The following is a 22,187-nucleotide window of genomic DNA, read 5'->3' as shown; positions in this document are numbered from 1 at the left end:
CCATAACTGTATTTGTTGGTATTGTTCATGACCATCTTAATGTGCCATATCTTTTGCCTAACACACCTTAGTTTAATTTGTGTTCTGTATTCATCTTCACACCCCCGTCCCCCTATCAAAACAATATGCACTTAGAATTTGTTTGCACTTTTGAATGTTTTCCTGATTAAAGTCCGTTTGGATCTGACACACGTGAAGTCAACGTTTTTCATTATTTTTATATAAAACGATGGGTAGTCTTTTTCCATGCACATTGTTGGCTGTTTTAACCACAGCCAGTGCTCAGCATTCAGAATTAACAGGAATAGTACTGACTTACCGGTTCACCAGCAGAAAAAATGGCTCTGAGCACTATGGGACTTAACTTCTGAGGTCATCAGTCCCCTAGAACTTAGAACTACTTAAACCTAACTAACCTAAGGACATCACACACATCCATGCCCGAGGCAGGATTCGAACCTGCGACCGTAGCGGGTTCACCAGCAGATTCAGGCATTATTTGCAGCAGCTGTTTTATGCAGCATGTGTAGCAGTCTGTACACTTACAACATTTTACTTCCACGTAGAAGTGTACACACTGTAGCAAACACTGGCGGTACCCCTGTTGTTAAGTGCCTTCCGTCCTCTAGCGTACCTATTTGTTGACCTTCAGCTCTTTCAATTTATTGTTCTTGCCACACCACGAGCAGTTATCAAAACAGCTGAGAAAGATCTGAGGTGCAATTCACAGTGTACTTTGCTCATGCACAGCTGAACCACATTTGAAACTGGTAGTTTTATTGGTTGATTGGTTTATTTGGAGGAGGGGATCAAACAGTTAGGTCATCATTCTCATATGCATTCTGTGGTGTCACCGCCCCACACTTGCTAGGTGGTAGTTTTAAATCGGCCGCGGTCCATTAGTACATGTCGGACCCGCGTGTCGCCACTGTGTGATCGCAGACCAAGCGCCACCACAAGGCAGGTCTCGAGATACGGAATAGCACTCGCCCCAGTTGTACGGACGACTTTGCTAGCGACTACACTGACAAAGCCTCGCTCCTTTGCCGAGCAGATAGTTAGAATAGCCTTCAGCTAAGTCCATGGCTACGACCTAGCAAGGCGCCATTAGCCTTACATAGCAATTGATACTTATTGTATAAAGCATGTCTCATCAAGAACGATGTATACAACAAGGATGGATTAAAGTTAAGTATTCCAAACGCTACGTACTTTTCTTTATAGCATTCATTACGTATCCTGTTTCAGACCTCACGCCATCCTTCGTGTGTTTATAGCGTGCATTGCGGTCCCCTCAAATCACACTGTGTCGGCACATCTGTCGACACATCACATTCATTGTATGTTCCAATTTCCAAGGATTTCATCAATGCACGGGAGTCAAGATCTAGTGCTGTACCTGAACTCCATCTGAATTCATCAAAGCAAAATTTTCGTCACTGCGAGATTGTCAATGTTAAGAATAATAGCCATTGTAACTATCAACTCCCTATTTACTTATTTCTCAATTCTGTGTGCCTCTTATACTCCAACTATTTCTCCTTCAGTTATGATATTAGGATCAACATGAAATGTTGGCATACCTTCACTATAATTTAAGACATTGAGCAATTCTGCTAGAATGTAGAATTACTCCCCCCCTTCCAATGGTCACTATCTTAATCACGGATGGCAGTTAACTGTTTAGTTGTAGTTAAAATTTAAACATGTTCCCCCCTGGGCATTTCTTGGGATACTTTCAGTTCCCGAGACTCTGAACCATACTCTAATATTAGTAATTATCAAAGACTTGTTTACTCTGATGGAGAGAGTACTGATTAGTATGTCTTGTCCTATTCTACCAAACAACTACATAAATACATGTCAAGCCATGTACGTGGTCACACAGTACATGTGAGGTGCACTATAAATTATTCACTAACGATTTACGTCTGAATGATACCTCCCTGTCAGGTTATAACCCACCCCTCCCCCAACCAACCCGTTTGCAGTGTGAGTAGTTAAGCTGAGATTCACATCTCCCGAGGTTAGGGGGGGGGGGTGGGGGGGGGGGGGGGACACCGAATATTATGCTCAATGAAGCATACCCAGAGCCATTTCTGGCTGAGTGCTGTGAGGTAGTTCCTACCTGAACCGTTACAAAAGCTACGGTGACTTGCATATTGATTTGTCATAATAAAACCTTAAGTTCACAAAGAAGGTGGTGGTGAAAACGCACTATTTGATGATGATAAACTATTATCTCAAACAAGTTACAGCACTCAAACTGAATTAGAGGTGCTAGCTGTTTACTGTAAATTTATAATCTTGTTATAGATTTTCCCAGGAAATTATAACTGGGATAAAATGATTTGTGATATTGTTAATGTTCCGACGGAATATTCTTAATATGTAAAATAACTTAACAGTGGTAATACAATAACGTTTCACTGTATAAGCTACAATGACCCAATATAAGGGAAAAATACACGGCTTGAAAAATTTAGGTTTGGCCTAAAAATTACCTTCTCAATTTTTCTCGCAAAAATAATGCGCTTTCGCGTATTGTTTCGAAGATATTTGTGACATAAGGCGTTTACACACTACAAGTGCGCGGCTAAAACGCAAGATTATAGCCGTGGTTATCGGTTATGCGGTCGACACACTTCCTCCGTATCTCCGACCATCGTGTCACACTGGAAGTAGGCTTCATGCCTTATGGCGCCACGAGCCGAAACTACGCGTCTCTATCAAAATCAAAGATACTGGTCACAACTAATGTTTATTTGCCGCACACATAACAATAACGCTCTAAAATTAGCTGGCGCGAATTTGCGAACCAAAATTCAAGTTCAATGACCTGACAGTCCGCTATAAAACAGCTCCAAGTGCTAACAGAAAAATCTGGTTGGCTTTGTAAATAGTCGATATAACAAAACGAGCACAAATAAAACATCACAAAAAAAGGAACTGAAAGCAGTTCAAGAGTTTTTAGCCCTTTTACCTTTATTTGAAACGTTTGTTTTTGATTTACTTCTTTTGAAACAGCAACAGTCACGATAAGATGGCAACGGCCACGGAAATTACGGCGCAAATTGTAGAGGCGGTAGTTGCAGTGTCTTACCCTATGTTTACACGTTACAGGGAGACGAAATACGAATGTAAGAAATCTTTTTCCGTTGTGTTAACATCTTATAACCAAACCAATTTTGAGAGCCCGAGCGAATAAAAGTTTACCGAGCGTCAGTTATACAAGATTAGTGTCTGTAAATCGCTTGCAAATAAACGCGTACGCAACACTAATTGTTTTATTCAGTTGTGATAATACGGCCTAAAAGTAATTATCAACATATTGTTTCGATTTACTCAACACGGTTAAATATTATAAGAACAGTCGAAATTTAACAGATAGGAAGAATTCCATGTGGATGTTTTATAATTCTAGTGGTGTATCTTCAATGAAAGACAATTAAGAATCCTATTGACACCACTTAATGTACGAGAAATTAGACCCACCTAGATCTCGCGCGCAGTGGACAGAAGTGCGAAGTGCTTTATTTTGAAACATGGTACTCAAGTTTTTTGGTGACCTGAATTGGAGAGAAAACTTCCAAAGGATTACAGACAGAGCCACACTGAACGTCACGGAACGAAACGTCAAGACATCCACCATCGATTTTGACGTTATCGCCTGCCGACATCAGCAGATTTGTTGCTCTACTCTGGCCGTGCCCATTCCTGTTCTAGTAGTGAATTTCGTGCTTTTCTACCTTATTTTGTTTCCTCAACACAAACTCTTCTACCTTATTTTCTTTATTTGCGCGAGGCATCTCAATGGTTCCACTGACCTTTATCCTGCGCGTTTTTCCACAAGAGACCACGTCAGGAGGTGAAATATAATTTACGTGTTACAGCACCTGGACAAAGAAAAATCCTGTACTCTGGATAAACAACGAATTAAAAATCTTTTAAAAACCTATTGTTAATCATGAAAATAACAGCAGTTTTCCAGTACAGCAGAAAACCCAATACAATGGATAACGCAAAAAAGAAAGTCTACCAAACTTTTATCACTGCTAGTGCCTTATATCTCCTCCTATATTCAGCCTTTATGGAATACCCTTAACTGTACACTAAATTAACACCGCTCTGGGATGTTCAGTGTTACTACTTCATCTCACCCTAAATCACTTCTTCCACATCACTCAACATTTTAAGAAGCTAGTTATAACCTGACAATCACAACCAAACTGCAGTAAAGCATTTACTTGAAGGGAAAATCGATTGTGGGATTGGAAATCTAGCAGCTACATCCTTATATCCAGAATCGATACTGAAGCTATTACGCGACCAACCAGAAGTGATGAGAACAAATAGATTTATGGAAAAGTGATCGGGTAAATGTATTATAAAGCCAAGGGCACTTCAAATTACTTGTACCAAATTATAAGAGACCAGAAATAAACCCATTGGGGCATCAGCATAACCCAAACACCATCCAGGAGTCACACAGTTCATTTATTTCTTCTACAACAATGCATATACATTAAGTGCTTTTCTTGCTGTGTTTACCCAGTTGCACCAACAGACCTGTTTCCAACAAAATATTTAGTTGGTGACTGTTTCCTCACTGACTACTTTCAATTTAAGCCAGTGTTAGTGTTGGCTTTTTTTATAATAAAATACTGTACTTGCATTGTGTCAACCATCAAATTAAAATATGCTGATCTAGCCACATACATGCCTTTTAAAAGTTGCACACGACATACTCTTAATGTATTACAGAACACCACTTTCACAAACTTTCCTAAGAAAAGAAAGAAGACAATGAGTAAGTCTGCATCAACTACATATCATTGATGCGAACATAAGGGGATCAGTTTCCTTACTATATGTCAACAATAAAACTAAAATGGGAACTTAGAAGTGTCTTATTTGGTAATAGACTAAATCTTCGTAATAAACTTGTGTTACATCACGCACAGAAGCTATACTCTGAAAACATTTCACATGTCTGAACCTGAGCACAAATCGTGTAATGAGCCAGGTCATGTTGAACAGTATTTTCAGCAGTAAATTTACTTTAATGTGATTTATTGCTTTACAGATTCCCCATTTGGCACAATGGCATTCCGCATACAAATTTTGTTTCTTTACCACTATACTATCTTTGCAGAGCATAAATTATGATTTTCTCTCTAATGACACTGAAGGGCTAAACAATTTATTTTAAAAATGTATAGTTATGCCAACTGTTTTCACATGTAATTACTCTGCTTCCAAGTTTTATGCTGTCAGATGTGTTATCATTGGCATCAGCTTCAACAGTGTGTCAGTCACTCCATGTGCTAAAAAGACAAAGTGTAATCTTAATGTTTCTATTTACGGCCCTAAAAAATACTATATATTGGACAAAACTGTATGCATATTCACATGAAAGAAAAGCTACATGGAAAAAGAAATAAATGTAGCAAAAAAATTTAAGCATAACTATGTACAGCAATATTGTTGCACAACCAATTATGCTCACGACAAGAAATTGTATTTTCAACAGTTCATGTTAAACTTTTGTATTCCACATCTTGAAAAATTAAGTTAAGAAGAGTTAATCACCAACACAAAAGCTGATTTCAATATCTGTCAGGCATTGTACCAACACGCATGGGACGCAAACTTTTTTGAAATTAAAGAGCAACATTTCTCTAGAAACAGAAGCTGTTGTAGGTTGGCAGGAGAGCCAACACCGTGTTACTAGAGGAAGCCGAAAGGCACGTGTTTTAGCTCACGCAGGCTGGCGTGAGGTCCGGAGCAGGTCAAGGAAATTAGAATTTATAAAAAACGGACATAGCTGGTGGAATACTTAACTTTAATCCATTAATGGTGAACGTCGCTCATGACGGTACATGATTCCTAGTATCAATAGTAACTGGTAATGGCGCCTTGCTAGGTTGTAGCAAATGACGTAGCTGAAGGCTATGCTAACTATCGTCGCGGCAAATGAGAGCGTATTTTGTCAGTGAACCATTGCTAGCAAAGTCAGTTGTACAACTGGGGCAAGTGCTAGGAAGTCTCTCTAAACCTGACGACATATACTAACGGACCGCGGCCGATTTAAAGGCTACCACCTAGGAAGTGTGGTGTCTGGCGGTGACACCACAGAAGCCCCATTTCACACACACACACACACACACACACACACACACACACACACACACACACACAGAGAGAGAGACAGACAGACAGACAGACAGAGAGATATTTAAAACTGGTGAACTGTGTATCACTCTTACCTGCTAGAACATTAGTAACACACATTAACATACACTGATGTGACGAAAGTCTTAGAACAGCGATATGCACATACACAGATGGCAGTAGTACTGCGTATGCAAGGTGTGGAAGGGCAGTATATTGGTGGAGCTGTCGTTTGTACTCAGCTGATCAAAGTGAAAAGGTGGCTACCATGATCGTATCTGCATGATGGGAATTAAAAGACTTTGAACGTGGAATGGTAGTTGGAGCTAGACGTGTGGGAGATACCACTTCAGAAATCATAAGGAAGTTCAATACTCTCGAACCCATTGTGTCCAGAATGGGCGGAGATTACCGTATTTCACATATTACCCCTCACTGCGTACAATGCACGTCCTGAACAACCAAGAGCAGCAGCATTTGCATAGAGTTGTCACTGCTAACAGAAAAGCAAAAATGTGTGAAATAACTACAATAATGTGGTGAGTACAATGAACTTACTCGTTATGACAGTGCAGCGAAATTTGGCATTAATGAGCTATGGCAGCAGACAACCACAACATGACTGCCTTCGACAACAGCGCATCTCCTGGGCTCGCAACCATATTGGTTGGACCTTAGAAGGCTGTAAAACCACGGCCTGGTCACATGAGTCTCAATTTCAGTTGTTAAGTGCTGATGGTATGGTTTGAGTGTGGTGCAGATCCCATGAAGGCACTGAGCAAGCTAGTGGTGGCTCGATTACAGTGTGGATCTTGTTTATATGGAATGGAGTGGGTCCTCTAGTCCAACTGAATCAATCAATCAATCAATCATTGACTAAAAATGGTTATGTTCAACTACTTTGTGACCTTTTGCAGCCATTCATGGACTTCATGTTCTGAAACAACAATGGAATTTTTATGGATAACAATGTGCCATGTCACTGGGCCACAACTGTTCCCAACTAGAAGAACTGTTCCCAACTAGAAGAACATTCTCGACAATTCGAGCAAATGAATTTGCCACCCAGATCGCCCAACATGAATCCAATCCAGAATGAAATTTTCACTCTGCAGCAGAGTGTGCCACGATTTTGAAACTTCCTGGCAGATTAAAACAGTGTGCCAGACCGACATTCGAACTTGGGACCTTTGCCTTTTGCGGGCAAGTGCTCTACTAACTGAGCTACCAAAGCATGACTCAAAACCGCCCGCACAATTTTACATCCGCCAGTACGTCTCCCAACTTCCGAAATTCATAGACGTTTTCCCGTGAAACTTGCAGGACTAGCACTACTGGATGGAAGGAGCACTTGCCCGCGAAAGGCAAAGGTCCCAAGTTCGAGTCTCGGTCCGGCATACAGTTTTAATCTGCGAGGAAGTTTCATAAATCCAATCGAACATTTATGGGACTTAATCGAGAGGTCAGTTCATGCACAAAATCCTTCATCAGCAGCACTTCTGCTATTATAGACAGCTATAGAGGCAAAATGACTCAATACTTCTGCAGGGGACTTCCAATGCTTCGTTGAGTCCATGCTGTGCTGAGTTGCCGCACTATGCTTGGCAAAAGGAGATCAGACATATTAGAAGTACCCCATGAATTTTCACCTCAGTGTATTGCAAGCTGTGTTGAAGCTGGAATGATTGAGTACTACTCGAGAAGAAAATACTTTCGTATAACTACTTTCAGAAAAACCGGATTATATAGCTATTGCAGTACACAACATGTCTAATTATTATTGTTTCTTTCTGGGAATGGTATCAGTCACTAGAGTGGAGACAACAGTAGTTACTCACCAAAAAAGCACTGACAGTAGAAAGCACATTCCAAATGTCACAGCTTCTGATTCCACTGCAAAACCGTTGACTGAATGTGCAGGAGAATGGTGTGAGAAGCTATTTTATTTGATTTCACGAGTTCCTCACTCTCATGCACAAGAACTTAAATACTATATTTTTGCCACCTATGAAAGAATACAATAAGACGCCCCTATCAATGGCTCATTGCTGATAATTGTACTTTTTCCACTCTTAACCCTATCATCATTTTGGTCAGAACTCCCTTGACTTCACAGTGCTCTGGTGGGCGGTTTGCAGGTTAAAAATCACCACGGGGTATGAACATGCGGTGCATTTGACCTGCGGTCGTCACAAGGTGGCGCTGGCAGCAGTCCACATATGCAGAGATGTCTTTGCGCATGTCAGAGCACGGTGCAGTTTCTAAGTGTGCAGACATTTTCAGATGTCATAATGGTGACTGTGTGTTGAAAATGGCTCAAAGAACACACATTGATGGCGTTATGAGAGGGTAGAATACCACAGCGACTGGAGGCTAGTCAAACAACAGGTCGTAGCATGGGCCCTCAATATGCCACAAAGTGTGATTTCAAGATTATGGCAACGATTCCAGCAGACAGGAAATGTGTCCAGGCACTACAGCACAGGTTGTACACAGTGTACAAAACCATAAGAAGACTAATGTCTCACCATCAGTGTCCGAAGACGGCCACGAAGTACTGCAGGTAGCCTTGCTCAAGACCTTATCGCAGCCACTGAACAGTTGTCTACAGACACACAGTCTATAGACGACTGAACAGGCATGGTTTATTCGCCCAGAAACCTGTAAGGTGCATTCCACTTACCCCTGGTCACAGGAGAGCCCGTACAACCTGGTGTCAAGAACACAGTACATGGTCATTGGAACAGTGGTCCCAGGTATAGTCTTAACAGTGACTCTCGCCGGGTTTTCATCTGGCATGAACCAGGAACCAGATACCAACCCCTTAATATCCTTGAAAGGTACCTGTATGGAGGTTGTGGTTTGATGGTGTTGGGTGGGATTACGATTGGTGCACGTACACCACTGCATGCTTTTGACAGAGGAACTATAACAGGTCAGGTGTATTGCGATATCATTTTGCACCAGTTTGCCTTTTCAGGGTTGCAGTGGTTCCCCACCTCCCTCCTGATGGATGATAATGCACGGCCCCACCGAACTGCCATCGTGGAAGAGTACCTCGAAACAGAAGATGTCAGGCGAATGGAGTGGCCTGCCTGTTCTCCAGACCTAAACCCCAACGAGCACATCTGGGATGCTCTCGGTTGACGTATCGCTGCATGTCTTCACACCTCTACAACACTTCAGGAGCTCCGACAGGCACTGGTGCAAGAATGGGAGGCTATACCCCAGCAGCAGCTCGACCACCTGATCCAGAATATGCCAACCCTTTGTGCGGCCTGCGTACGTGTGCACGGTGATCATATTCCATTTTGATGTTGGGGTACATGAGCAGGAAACAGTGGCGTTTGTAGCACATGTGTTTCGGGACAGTTTTCTCAACTTATCACCAATACCGTGGACTTGCAGATCTGTGTCGTGTGTGTTCCCTATGTGCCCATGCTATTAGTGCCACGTTGCATGGCACCACATTCTGTAATTACCCTTACTTTATGAGCATGAGAGTATTATTGACACATTGCTCCATATCAGGTTCTTTGCAACTTGACTGCTTCAACAGTTTTCTTAGCACCGATGCGATATTTTTACAGGCATCTATGCTGCTGTTAACAGTCTATCAACGAAGAGGCATTACAAGTCTTGTAATAGGCAAGTAAAATTATTGAAACCAACAACATATCCCCCTCTGCATCTTTTACTACGGGCGTCGGTTTTATCAGTGCTTTATAATTTTATATGGGGAGTCATACCACCTGAAATGGCTTAATGTAACTATCAGTGGTTGTTGTTTTAAGTGCTTATACTTCCATTACATCTGTGCAAAATAACAATACATGTTCTTAAGTAGTTGGCTGTTCCAACCATTTGTGCTAGCTTTTGGTTGCTAGTATTTCTCAGGAATGAACACCCATTCCTCAACAACATGTAATTTAGTCCTTATGTGGCGAAGAAAGGATATGACTACAAAAATAAATACCAGGAACAGCAGAATGATTGAAGTCTACAAAACCAAACATTAGGTAGACTGAGCAGACTTTCCTTGATATAGTTTGATACTTATATCACAATGTTACCAATGCAAAGCCAGTCTTTTGACACACACTGTTTGCTCAAGTCTTCATGACGTGATGTCTTCAGCTTCAATAGCCTTAAATCTCTATCTCCACCAACGTATAGGGCACAAAGAACATCAGTAAAAACAAAAGCTGTTGTCCAGAGTACTGCCAATGCTAATCACAGATTTTGTTTTGCTTTATTAGAACAGTGGCTAATATCATACATGGCCATGTTCTAGTAAGCCTCTTAGGCTCTATTTGCATTCAGAAGGTGTAGACTTTCAAACACTAGGTCTTTTCTTCAATTAAAAAACATGTAGCAAAACCTTAAGTCCTACTGTTTTGCAATACTGAACATGTCCTATAGCTGTTACAGAACTTTAACAAGGCCTAACCAAAGTACTCTTCTCTTAATCCTTTCTGAGGGTAGACAGGTACTGACCAGTAGCCACCCCGAGCCACCGGGAACTTCTATTTGCTGATGTGCTTGGTTCACTTTTGGTTCCACAAGTAACTACAGAAAACCAGTCCATGGGCCTGGATTTCACACATTTTCTCACAATAATGGGTCCCTGTAAATAAGTTATTGCCCATAAACACTGTCAGAATAATAATATCAATCAGACAGACACTTTATAGGATTCACTGCTGTTTCTGAACACATTTGGCTATCTATAGGTACTAACAGTTCCTGTAGCAAGAGCCTGCACATACATCCCCAGATATACTGCCCATCTTAAATGTGATGGTTATATGAATGCACAGACAAGAGACAGAATGCACAGACAAGAGAGACAAACAGCAAGTCACGAAAACCTACCTGACTGATCACTTACATAATAAATGGCAAAGCCAACAGCTAAAATTACAGATCAACGATTCAATTATCAGTGACAAAAACATTTACGAAACAGTAGCAGACAATTTTAATAAAACAAACGGCATGGATTCAGAAAATATTGTTCTTATTGGAGACAACTGGCATTATTCACACGACACAATAAGTTATCTAGAAAATTACTAAAGCTGACGCCATTTTCCCCAAAGGCTTTTGACATTGTCCCTCACTATAAGCTTCTTATCAAATTGTGTGCCATTAGAGTACCATCCCAGCTGTTTGATTAGATTCAACCTTTCTTGTCAGAAATTTCGAATATCATAGTAACTGACAGGAAGTTGTTTAAGACTGAAGTGAAACAAGGGGTTCCCAATGAAATTTCATAGTCCCTCTACTCTTCTTTGGCCCTACAAACAATTTTGGAGACTTTTGAGAAGACACTTCGTTGATTGTCTAGTAAAGTCATCAGAAGATCAAAATGAACTGCAAAATGATTTAGACACAATTTCTGTGCAGTGCACTAAGTGGTAATTGACCACAAACAATACAAAGTGTAAAGTCCTCCACACAAAAACTAAATAATTGATTAAATTTCAGTTACACTATAAATACTACAAATTTAAAGGTCATCAATTCAGGAAGTATCTGATGATTACAATTTAAATTGTTACCATCACACAGAAAATTCTGTGTGGAAGACTGCTTTTTATTGGTAGAAAACTTGGAAGATGCAACGAATCTACTAAAGAGACTCCCTAAACGACACTTGGCTGTCCTGATCTGGAGGATTACTGTGCCGTATGGGATTCCTTACCAAGTAGGAATGGCAGAAGACATCTAAAACAGTTCTACAGCAGCTCATTTGAATTATCACAAAAAGAAATGGAGGGGAGGGGGGGGGGTGAGGGGAAGACTCACGGATATGACATGCAAGTTGGTGCAGCAAGTATTAAAATAAAGGTTTTTTTTTTTTTTTTTTTGCAGTGAGATCTTTCCATGAAATCTGAATCATCAACTTTCTAGTCCAAATGCAAAAACATTTGGTCGAGTTCCACTTACACATGAAGAAATGGCCACTGCAATAAAATTAGTACGAGCTCACATGAGAAGATTTCAGTGCTCATTTTCCCAAACAAACCATTCAAGAGAGGAATGGTCAAGAAATATACAAACACTAATATGAATTGCAGAGTAATCCGGTAGATCAACATAAATAAGCCCACATAAAATGAAGCACACAAAGTACAACGACAGTTTTCGAACACCACACAATACTCTGACTAACAAAACCTGCAAAATCCCAGGTAAATAACACAGTGAGGGGCATCCCCCCTCCCCAAGCCACTATGTAGCAGCAGCAAACTTTGTTAATATGGTATAAAGACTTCTGTTCACACACGAGTTCATAAGCTGCAAAGAAAACTATTACAATTAACTACAGTTTTTATCTGTAGGACAATTTTCGATAGAAGTGGAAATGAACAGAGTATGTACTGCATTTATAACAGTGGGAGTATGATGAAACAATGTTACAGTAACACAGATGAAGAATAAAGTAAAATTAAAAATAAATTAGAGTTCATATTAAAATTATAACACAACTCGTGTGACTGAAGTAAGGAAACCACCAAACTGAAGGCTTGTTTAGATAACACAATTCACTCTTACTGAGAATGAATTCCTTTACTCTAGGCAGATTATTTGCTGCAATGACTTTAAATGACCAGCTAAAACTGCACCAGACTAGGGCTTTCACGGAAGTGCAGTGCCAATTATGCCATTGAAGCAAGAATCATCAACAGTCTTCAAATGGTTGTGTGTACCCCACCACTAATGCACTACTTTAGCAACATGCCCTTGACTACTTCAAATGTGCAAATTGGTTCCCTTAACTACTTTTTTCCTCTGTTGATTGGGTCAACAGTACACTAACAATTTAATGTGGAAATCAATCCATGGATACGGAATTTTACACATACACAAAGCATTGCCAGAAGTGTATCACAATAAATGAAAGAAATGTATCACAAAAATGCCAGAAAAACAGACTGTTTGAAGCAACCAGGAATCAAGTCTTATACTTTGAATTTGTAGGAGGCAACAGTATGTCAACAATCCACACCAAACTGAATTATTCCTTTTACGAAGGAAATGGAAACAAAGGCACTGTTTATACAAAAATTCTGAAAGTTAACTATAATCATCCTGTGTGTTCTTTTTGTTAATCACTAAACTGAGTTGAAAAATCTGAACATTATACTGAAAGATCTAATATGAAAGGAACTGGGCCTTAGTGCATTGGGCCTAAACAATTCCTCTATTAATTTTAGCGAGTTACAATAACAACGAATGACAATCGAGCGCATCTGATCTACTCAAATATAGTAATAAATGTTTCAATTAGACATTTTCTACAGGCCACATCATGTTTACAAACGCACCAATTTGCTCAGCAAATGTAGAATTGTCATCTTGACTACCAAGTCATTGTACGCAGTGATACACTGGTAACAGGGTACGGTTAAGACAAATATATTAAGCACTAAACTTCACAGACTAATAAAGGCACAATTCAGACAGGGTGCAGTTATTTCTCCAGTGTTTTATGTATTTCCTCAATCACAGCAAATAGGGGTGGGTGCAACCTGCTATCAGATAGGAGTATAGAAGTGCATCACTCAAGAGTGTATGAGAAGTACTGATTGCCAGTCTATCCATTTCAGTGAAATACATTCCAAATCTTGTTTACTGAATGGACAGCACCATACTTTTGAACATGTTCACTTTGTCAGCCACCAACTGTTTGCAAAGCTCCAATACACTAGACTATGACAGTTTGTCTTCTTGCATCCATGTGATCTCCATGAAGGTAAGGTTACTGCCACACAGTTCATTTGACAAACAATTGTTTTTACATCATTACAGTAAAACCTCAGTAATTGAAGGTAATTGGGAGCAAGCACAGCTTGAGTTTGGGATACTTATCACACAAAAAATTGACAGTTTTAGATGCACCATCTTTAAAAATAGATTCATAACTTCATGTCCACAGTATTATTACAGGAAACAAAGTTATTTCATCACTTGACATTTTACTAGAAGTTTCTATAATAAATAATGTTCTAGTAGAACACATCACTTCCTGTTAAAACACACACACACACACACACACACACACACACACACACTACTTTAATTACTGTGCAACTACACTCTTAAATTAACGATAATACTGATACATGGTAAAACAATGCTCCAGTGGGCAGTTTGCGGGTTTAAATCACCTTAGGGTATGATCATGCGGTGCATTTGACCTGTGGTCGTCACACGGTGGCACTGGCAGCAGTCCACATATGCAGAGGTGTGTTGGTGCATGTCAGAGTACGGTGCAGCTGCCAAGTGTGCAGACGTTTTCAGATGTGCTAATGCTGACTGTGTTGAAAATGGCTCAAAGAACACACATTGATGACGTTATGAGAGATAGCATACTTGGGTGACTGGAGGCTGGTCAAACACAGCAGGTCGTTGCACGGGCCCTCTGTGTGCCACAAAGGGTGATCTCAAGATTATGGCCATGATTCCAGCAGACAGGAAATGTGTCCAGGCACTACAGTACAGGATGTCCACAGTGTACACCACCACAAAAAGAACGATTTCTCACAATCAGCGCTCACAGACGGCCACCGAGTACTGCAGGTAGCCTTGCTCAGGACCTTACTGCAGCCACTGAACAGTCGTCTACGGACACACAGTCTACATACGACTGAACGAACATGGTTTATTTGCCCTGAGACCTGCAAGGTGCATTTCACTGATCCCTGGTCACAGGAGAGCCCGTAAAGCCTCGTGTCAAGAACACAGTACATGGTCATTGGAACAGTGGTCCCAGGTTATGTTTACGGACGAGTCCAGTTATAGTCTGAACAGTGATTTTTGCCAGGTTTTCATCTGGCGTGAACCAGAAACCAGATACCAACCCCTTAATATCCTTCAAAGGGACCTGTATGGAGGTCGTGGTTTGATGGTGTGGGTTGGGATTATGATTGGTGCACGTACACCCCTGCATGTCTTCGACAGAGGAACTGCAACAGGTCAGGTTTATCTGGATGTCATTTTGCACCAGTATGTCTGCCTTTTCAGAGGTGCAGTGGGTCCCACCTTCCTCCTGATGGATGGTAATGCACGGCCCCACCGAGCTGCCATCATGGAGGAGTACCTTGAAACAGAAGATATCAGGTGAATGGAGTGGGCTGCCTGTTCTCCAGACCTAAACCCCATCAAGCACATCTGGGATGCTCTCGGTCGACGTATCGCTGCACGTCTTCACACCCTTAGGACACTTCACTTCAGGAGCTCCGACAGGCACTGGTGCAAGAATGGGAGGATAGACCCCAGCAGCTGCTCGACCACCTGATCCGGATCAACCCATTGTGCGGCCTGTGTATGTGTGCACAGTGATCATATCCCATTTTGATGTCTGGGTACATGCGCAGGGAACAGTGGCGTTTGTAGCACATGTGTTTCGGGACAGTTTTCTCAACTTATCACCAATACCGTGGACTTACAGATCTGTGTTGTGTCTGTTCCCTATGTGCCTATGCTATTAGTGCCAGTTTTGTGTAGTGTCATATTGTGTGGCATCACATTCTGCAATCATCCTTAACTTATTAGCACGAGTATTTCTACTATACATATTTTATTTTTGAAAATAAAAAAAGATCTATAGTTTGTTTTATGAAGAACTCTTGTTCTTAGCAGTATAGCCCCACAATCTTTGTGGAAGTATGTCATCAGTTGATGTCATCACATTGTGTTTCTCCACGCAGCGCAGTGGTAATTCAAATGCCACATTCCATCACTAAGACTTACTTTATTAACGCCATCATCATCCTCTTTCTAACTACAATGTCTGTTTCCTTTAGTTACAATTTCCACACTGACAGTCACTTCATATTTATTGTTTTGGTTCAACCAAGCTTCTGCAAACCAGTCAACATCACCCTTTAAATTAATTTTTGTTAGAGCAGTTTGTACTGATTGGTGCTCATTCTCTGTGAAGTGCAGATGTGGTAATAACTTACTCTGATACTTTCTTTCAAACACACCAGCATTTATCGGTACACTGGTTGCACAAGGCTAGTAGTCCAGAAATGAACTGCATACAGCTGAGAGAATTTTATTTCTGAAACATGGATAACTACCACTACAGTTGCCCCCAACAAAACCTATTTGTACAGCTAGTAGTATTGAGAGGTATGAAAATTGCATAAATATCTCCACCACTAAGTTATTCAACTTTGGGGTGACATACTACATTACTTACATTAGATTAAGGATTACTTTCGGTGGTAATTTTTTGCCTGTTAAGTATTTTTTTGGTGTGGCATGAAGGTGTCAAAAAAGACTACGGCAAAACTAAGATATACATGCATGCACTTTTTCGATTTTTATGCAAATCTGTTAAGGTCAACATCTGTATAATTTTGAATGGGGCACTGCTGCAAGCTAGGACTGTTACTATTTCTTTTGATTTATCATAATCTGGAGCAGAATGATCATTTGTAGCTGCTGGCATTTTAATCTGGGGCATGCTATAACAGAGTCCTGCCTCATCACTATAATAAACTCAGTTCAGTGACGGATTTTCCTGATTTATTACATTTTTATTTTTTATTGGATCACTCGGAAAGTTCCGCTGTCAGTGGATTACTTTACACCACAGATTTAAAGCTGGCGCACACTATATAGCCTTTTCCACCAATCAGCCTACTGGAAACTGCAGAGAAACTCTCACTTCCTAAATCCTGTCAAAATTAAAGTGCCTTCTTCTGAATCATTAGACTACTTATTGCACTTCCTTTAGCTCACTGCTGAGTAAACCACAGACAAAGGTCTTTACTAGTCTTTTCATGGCTTCACAATCAGTGAATTTTGACTTTCATTGTATGCACAGGCTTCTCAGCCACAAGTCACAAATTTTCAATTTTATCCATGATATAGTTTTGAATTTTTTAAACATAGTAATCATCCATTGTCCACATCGAAATAAATGGAGTCTCAGATTGCCAGGGCTCTAATTACTGAGGTTTTACTACACTCTGTCTTGCTCTCAAAGAGATCAATGTTGCAGATAACTGCTCTCCTCTGCACCCTAAAGGAATGTTGTGTTTTAATCTGAACAGATTTAGCATACACACCATGGAAACTTTACTCTGAGTTCCATTGCACCAATGAACTGTATCTCCCTTCTTTGTGTTATTCTCAATGCAAAATTCTGGAAGAATCTTAAACGCAAATGCAGCACACACAATTTTAACTGGGCTGAGCCTAGATTGTACAATCAAAACACTGTGGTGCTGCACCTCAGGAAGGTGGATGGTGTTGCGTGAAAAAATTCTGTCCTTTTAGTAGTAAGGAGTATAGCAATCAAGTGATTTACGGACAGTATGTATTGTGTACACATTTTAACTTGGTTGATTTTAAATGGGACTGCATTGGTGTTGGCAAAGCAAGCGCAACTACGGAGAACATTGGTGCAGAGAAATATTGTTTCTCTTTTTTCTTCTATGCATGGGGTTGTTTGAAATAGATGGTACCAACTGTCTCAGTGACTCATTACTTCTTGGTTTAATGATACACCTGTGAAACCTAAATGTAATGCACCTTTCTTTAGGCCTATAAAAATAAGTATTCAAAGAATTTTTTTCATTCTACAGTGTAGTCAAGTGATAATGTAGAGAGAATACAATTGTATTGAGGGGTGGTCTCATTTCTCTAGTATCACCCTTAATTTAATGTAACAACTTACAAATGCTTTTCATGTTTTACAATACACTTAGGGCTGTGAATAGCATAGAGAAAACTAGTTTCCAAGTGTCCTCTGACATAGTAGTAGCATACTGATGGGCAGTACTTTAGAATTATGTACAAGTGAGAAACTGAACTGGCTTTGATGTGAGGAAATTAAGTCTGATACTTCTCTCGAAAGAGATGTTTTGCAGTTAATTATATCAGTACATACAAAACTGGTATCACACATGTATTGTCACTGGCTAGTGAATCGTCTTGTTAAAATCTCAGCCTTTTCAATCACGAAATGGTCTGGAATAATGTGCAGACAGTGTTAAGTCCAACTGAAAAGTTGCTCATCCAAACAGTGACAACATGGGAGATGTCATGGTGGTATCAGGTCTACACATTTGCACTAGGCCCTGAAGTAGACATTTATTTCAATATGTATGTAAGAAATAACATATGACGTAAAAATTTCAACCATCCATAGTCCATTACAACGATTACCTTCAGCATGAATGCAAGTGATTTTTTATATATCTCAGGACGAAGTTCAAAATTGGCCATAAATTAAGAAACATTCACTCCCCACGAGATGCCGTATATGCTATATGCCCGAGCGAGTATTTTTCTCAATTTATGCCAATGTTGAGCTTAATGTCCTGTAATATATGTTAATGACAAACTCAATGGCTTCAAAAAGGCTTAGAAGGCCAAAACCTGGGTTGTAATTAAATAAACAAGAATACAGTCATATGGCAGTGTGTTCATTTAAAAATTATTGTACGACTGTCGCTCAGCAACATCGAAAACTGTTCATCAAATCATTAGTGAATAGAACCACAAATTATGAAGTATCATATGAAGAATTCTTGTACTGGCACTTCAGCTGAGCAGGTTCAGAAACCCTTCAACCTAAAGGTGTTTGATACAGTAGTAACTACTGCCTGTGTAATGACGAGAGTACTAAGAAACCACACGTGGTGCAGAACACCTGCTACTACAATGAAGATACCCAGGGTGATAAAATACATGTTTACCCAACCTGCCCAACAGATATACATATGAAATTGTGCTATTGTTCTAATTTTAGGAATTTAATAAAAACCAACAGGTAGTAACTCCATTTCAGATTACTGATGTCCATGCATCACACAATCAGTTACAAGCTTTTTGTTCATAATTTCAAACCTGGCCTATTAGGAACACGGATAGGGATAGGAATGGCAGAATGGCAGACACAGACATTGTGTGGGTAAAGAGTAACACTTTGAGATAATGGGGTGCCATCACTGTAGCTAGCCAGTAATGATAGTTTGGAAGTTACACGTGTGGGAGGATCTACATGTGGATCACCAACTATCTAATTTACTGTAATATCAGAGACTGAGTCCGCCTTGATGCAAAACACCTTGTTATTCATTTATTTATTTATTATCCCAAACTAGTTTCGGCGACAAATATCACCATCATCAGTGGGTTTTTTAATCTCATTTATTGTATGTTACAACATGCTTTAAGTAATTATTGGCGCTGTTTGAGACGTGTTTTCTGTGCTATTTTTTTCTGTTGCCGTTTTTTACTTATCGAACATCATGTCATGTCTGTAGGATGGTATCTGGCTGCTTATATACACAGAAAAACAAAACTTTCACACTTTGTTTCCGATCCATAATGTGTTGTGTTAAGTGTCTTATCATGACATAGTACATTTATTTGTTTATATAATTTGTGGCTGAATGTATCACCTTGCTTAGGAATAACCATTCACCGAAAATGATAGGTGATAAATCTTTTTGATTACAACATTAACCACTGTTAAAGTGTGCTGTTTACATTTTCTGTGACAGGATTACACAAGATATAAAGGCAAAACCAATCATTTTCACATCTCCGTAACAAAGATTTTCTACTGGAAATTTTTTCAAACTCTATGCACAACTACATTAGTTCCATTAAATTTGAAAATGTATTCCACTGAAATGAGTGAGATATTAAATGTTCTTAAGGAAGTATTTGTTGTGGTGTAGTAATTTTAATTTGTTAAGATTAATTGAAAAGAATGACAGCTATTTCAGGAGGAAGATTCTTGCTCGTTTTTCTGATCTGGAATATTCAATTTTTTTCTGTTTCCCCACCATTTCAAATAAATGGGCTATGCCTGCTTCTTGTCCACTATTAAGTTTCACAAAAAGTAAATTCTTACACATAACAGCCATGATTACAGAAGTTCAAAGTTCCAACATTTATATGTTCTGATATTTTTCTACAACAACTTGTCACATTAATGATCACGTGCCACAAATGCATAAACTGGTATTGTACAATAAGTGTAACATCACTTCATATAAGTGACAAGAAATAAAATGACTATCACAATACAAATCCCACACATACAAACAAAGCAGTTTTGCATCGTCATCTTACACTTAGACCACCCCAAATTCAAATCCACATTACTTGGTTGAGTAAACCATATATTGTCAACATACATCTCTCCATTTACTGAGCAATAAATCAATCTGAAAGTGTTTTTTTCTGTTTTGCACAACTGAGAAGGCTTTCTAATTAATCACATTCCCATCTTCAGTGGTGCCTCATTCGACAAGTATTACAAACACTTAAGCGTTCCTACTATTAATTTGTGACATTTAAAATACAAAAGAAATGTAGATGTGTAATTACACACACCTGTCAATTTAGATTCATTGATTTTTCCTTTGTAAGGAAATAACAAAAAATTTTAACTTTGTTTCCGAACACCGAGAGATCATTGCAGTTACAACTGCTTACACAATTACCTGTTGTTGGATAACAAAATGTCTGATAAACTTGTGTATCTCAAAGATACTAACAAGGGAACCTCCCCATCGCACCCCCCTCAGATTTAGTTATAAGTTGGCACAGTGGATAGGCCTTGAAAAACTGAACACAGATCGATCGAGAAAACAGGAAGAAATTGTGTGGAACTATGAAACAGTAAGCAAAATATACAAACTGGGTCGTCCATGTGCAATATAGGCAATATTAAGGGCAGTGTGAGACGAGGAGAGCCGTGGTCCCGTGGTTAGCGTGAACAGCTGCGGAACTAGAGGTCTTTGGTTCAAATCTTCCAACGAGTGAAAAGTTTAATTTTTTATTTTCAGTTTATGTGACAAACTCTTATGTTTTCATCACTTTTTTGGGAGTGATTATCACATCCACAAGAAAACCTAAATCGGGCAAGGTAGAAGAATCTTTTTACCCATTCGCCAAGTGTACAAGTTAGGTGGGTCGACAACATATTCCTGTCATGTGACACACATGCCGTCACCAGTGTCGTATAGAATATATCAGATGTGTTTTCCTGTGGAGGAATCGGTTGACCTATGACCTTGCGATCAAATGTTTTCGGTTCCCATTGGAGAGGCACGTCCTTTCGTCTACTAATCGCACGGTTTTGCGATGCGGTCGCAAAACACAGACACTAAACTTATTACAGTGAACAGAGATGTCAATGAACGAACGGACAGATAATAACTATGCAAAAATAAAGAAAGTAAAATTTTCACTCGAGGGAAGACTTGAACCAAGGACCTCTCGTTCTACAGCTGCTCACGCTACCACGGGACCACGGTGCTCCTGAGGTCACGTAGTCCATGATATTGCTTATGTGTCCCATGGATTACTCAGTTTGTATATTTTGCTTATTTTTCCACAGTTCCACACAACTTCTTTCTGTTTTCTCAATTGATCTGTGTTCAGTTTATCAAGGCCTATCCACCGTGCCAACTTATAACTAAATCTGAGGGGGGTGCGATGGGGAGGTTCCCTTTCAATTACAAAGCTGAACTGGGCAAGAACCTTTAGAATCTTGATGAAAAAATACTGCATATCTACTGCACAACACACACATCAGTATGGCAATGCTCTCTGCCCCCCCCCCCCCCTTTTCACTGAAATCTTTGTCCTGATGACATACTGATCTGCGGCACAGCCCAAAATCTAGGTTGACAGATGTTAATGCAATCAAGAGTTGGCGAAGCCAACAAATGTGAAAGCCAAATAAAGGTTGTGGTAACAAACTGATTGGTAGTGAAGCCTAATGTTTGCATCCACGCCAACTGAAAAAATGCAACTGGTGTCCACTGTGTAACTTTAACTACATTATAAACCAATGTCTCCATTTGCACAGTCTTTGTATTCAGCTTTTTGCTAAGTTCCACACACTGTAATTTAATCAGCAAACTTTTGGGCACTTATTTGTTCTTAATAAACAAGAATCACACGCACAATTGCTCCTACATGAAACAAAGACCAACTGAAGATGTTGGGAACTCTGACAATTA

The 22,187-nt window shown here is 39.8% G+C and overlaps 1 protein-coding gene across 4 annotated transcripts in view; it reads right to left on the bottom strand.

The window, feature by feature from the left end:
- The window catches only part of LOC126470258 (ras-related protein Rap1), a 58,100-nt gene that overhangs the window by 31,480 nt on the left and 4,433 nt on the right, over nt 1–22,187 (bottom strand). The window contains exon 1 of one of the 4 annotated variants that reach the window (XM_050097988.1): nt 2,505–2,525. The exons of the other annotated variants lie outside the window; for them this stretch is intronic. The gene's annotated coding sequence lies outside the window, so the exon portion shown is untranslated. Of the gene's footprint in view, nt 1–2,504; nt 2,526–22,187 lie in introns of those variants that run through there. 4 annotated transcript variants of the gene reach the window in all.

The sequence above is a fragment of the Schistocerca serialis genome, chromosome 3 (assembly GCF_023864345.2).
Source record: "Schistocerca serialis cubense isolate TAMUIC-IGC-003099 chromosome 3, iqSchSeri2.2, whole genome shotgun sequence".
Lineage (NCBI taxonomy): Eukaryota > Metazoa > Arthropoda > Insecta > Orthoptera > Acrididae > Schistocerca > Schistocerca serialis.
Note: the sequence above shows the minus strand (reverse complement) of the source record. Positions and strands in the feature narration are given on the sequence as shown.